This window comes from Schistocerca gregaria, chromosome 3 (assembly GCF_023897955.1).
Source record: "Schistocerca gregaria isolate iqSchGreg1 chromosome 3, iqSchGreg1.2, whole genome shotgun sequence".
In the NCBI taxonomy this organism is placed as follows: domain Eukaryota; kingdom Metazoa; phylum Arthropoda; class Insecta; order Orthoptera; family Acrididae; genus Schistocerca; species Schistocerca gregaria.
This window is the reverse complement of record NC_064922.1, coordinates 253,416,357-253,418,807: the sequence shown is the minus strand read 5'-3', so window position 1 is coordinate 253,418,807 and position 2,451 is coordinate 253,416,357. Positions and strand designations below refer to the sequence as shown.

General features: G+C 49.7%; 3 non-coding genes across 3 annotated transcripts; 2 read left to right on the top strand and 1 right to left on the bottom strand.

Annotated features, from left to right (window-relative positions):
- Window positions 1-924: 924 nt before the first annotated feature.
- Trnas-cga (transfer RNA serine (anticodon CGA)) lies at window positions 925-999 on the bottom strand. Its single transcript has one exon. It is a non-coding gene; the product is annotated as a tRNA-Ser (tRNA).
- A 544-nt stretch (window positions 1,000-1,543) lies between these two features.
- Window positions 1,544-1,618, top strand: Trnal-caa (transfer RNA leucine (anticodon CAA)). Its single transcript has one exon. It is a non-coding gene; the product is annotated as a tRNA-Leu (tRNA).
- A 225-nt stretch (window positions 1,619-1,843) lies between these two features.
- On the top strand, window positions 1,844-1,918 carry Trnas-cga (transfer RNA serine (anticodon CGA)). Its single transcript has one exon. It is a non-coding gene; the product is annotated as a tRNA-Ser (tRNA).
- Window positions 1,919-2,451: the final 533 nt, after the last annotated feature.

Here is a 2,451-nt window from a genome sequence, read left to right as displayed (position 1 = left end):
AAGTCTACAGCTGACGAAAACAGCAGGCCCATCCAGCAAAGCTTGTGCAGCGACAGACTTAACTGGAATACGATTCTTCTTGTCTCCAGCTGTTGTGGCAAATTCGATGTTCTAGATGGTCTTGTAGACTGTTTGTTTAGAACGGCGGCGATATCTTCTGTACGGCATCGTTGCGGTCGGAAAGTGATCCTGCAAGATCGGGGCCAGGGACGACTAACGAGAATCGTTCAGTGTGACAGGGGTGCAACTCTTCCGCAAACTGCTTCAGATTTCAATGGTGGGCCATCAACAAGTGTCAGACTGCGAACCATTCATCGGAACATAATCGATATGCGCTTTCGGACCCGAAGGCCCACTCATTTACCCTTGATGACTGCACGACACAGAGCCTCAAGCCTCACCTGGACCTATCAACACCGGAATCGAGCTATTGGTGACTGGAAACATGTTGCCTGGTCAGAAGAGTCTCGTTTCAAGTTGTAAGGAGCGGATGGACGCGTACGGGTATGGGGACAACTTCATGAATCCATTGACCCTGCGTGACAGCAGGGAACTATTCAAGCTGGTGGAAGCTCTGTAACGGTGTGAGGCGTGTGCACTTTTGGTGATGTGGGACCCCTGATATGTCTAGATACGACTGTTCGGTGACACGTACGTAAGCATCCTGTCTGATCACCTTCATCCATTTAATTCCATTGTCAATTCCGACGGACCTAGGCTATGCCTGCAGGACAGTCCGACACTCCACACGTCCAAACTTTATACAGAGTGGCTCCAGGAACACTCATCTGAGTGTAAACACTTCCGCTGGCCACCAAACTCCCTAGACACGAACATTATTGAGCATATCTGGGATCAGAATGAGATTTTCACTCTGCAGCGGAGTGTGCGCTGATATGAAATTTCCTGGCAGATTAAAACTGTGTGCCCGACCGAGACTCGAACTCGGGACCTTTGCCTTTCGGGGGCAAGTGCTCTACCAACTAAGCTACCGAAGCACGACTCACGCCCGGTACTCACAGCTGTACTTCTGCCAGTATCCGTCTCCTACCTTCCAAACTTTACAGAAGCTCTTCTGCGAACCTTGCAGAACTAGCACTCCTGAAAGAAAGGATATTGCGGAGACATGGCTTAGCCACAGCCTGGGGGATGTTTCCAGAATGAGATTTTCACTCTGCAGCGGAGTGTACGCTGATATGAAATTTCCTGGCAGATTAAAACTGTGTGCCCGACCGAGACTCGAACTCGGGACCTTTGCCTTTCGCGGGCAAGTGCTCTACCAACTGAGCTACCGAAGCACGACTCACGCCCGGTACTCACAGCTTTACTTCTGCCAGTATCCGTCTCCTACCTTCCAAACTTTACAGAAGCTCTCCTGCGAACCTTGCACAACTAGCACTCCTGTGGCAAAGCCATGTCTCCGCAATATCCTTTCTTTCAGGAGTGCTAGTTCTGCAAGGTTCGCAGAAGAGCTTCTGTAAAGTTTGGAAGGTAGGAGACGGATACTGGCAGAAGTGAAGCTGTGAGTACTGGGCGTGAGTCGTGCTTCGGTAGCTCAGTTGGTAGAGCACTTGCCCGCAAAAGGCAAAGGTCCCGAGTTCGAGTCTCGGTCGGGCACACAGTTTTAATCTGCCAGGAAATTTCATATCAGCGTACACTCCGCTGCAGAGTGAAAATCTCATTCTGGAAACATCCCCCAGGCTGTGGCTAAGCCATGTCTCCGCAATATCCTTTCTTTCAGGAGTGCTAGTTCTGCAAGGTTCGCAGAAGAGCTTCTGTAAAGTTTGGAAGGTAGGAGACGGATTCTGGCAGAAGTAAAGCTGTGAGTACCGGGCGTGAGTCGTGCTTCGGTAGCTCAGTTGGTAGAGCACTTGCCCGCGAAAGGCAAAGGTCCCGAGTTCGAATCTCGGTCGGGCACACAGTTTTAATCTGCCAGGAAATTTCATATCTGGGATGCCTGTACGGAAGAGATCGCCACCCTCTCGTTCTCTTACGGTTTAATGGACAGCCGTGCAGTACTCATGGTCTCAGTTCCCTCCTACTTCAGACATTAGTCGAGTCCATGCCACGTCGTCTCGCGGCACTTCTACGTGTTCGCAGGGCTCCAACACTGTATTAGGCAGGTATACCAGTTTATTTGGCTCTTCAGTGTAGAAGCATATTGAGACTAAAATTTTCTGCCGTAGCGCGGTAATACACGTACATACTGAGTTATCTACGAGTGACTCATGATATGACCTCTGAGCTTTCCTGTTGGCAGTAACCTACTCCTGTAATAAAACACCTGAATAAAATGTTTCGGCGTTCGAGAGACTCATCCGTGTTGTGTGACTATGAAATTTCCCGCTGTATTCCTTCCTCCAGGAATGATTTCCGAGAAGGTGGACAGAGTTTCTCTGAAATTGTTTAGGAAGAAGGAGGGAATTAGCGGCAGAAGTAAAGCTTTGAGGG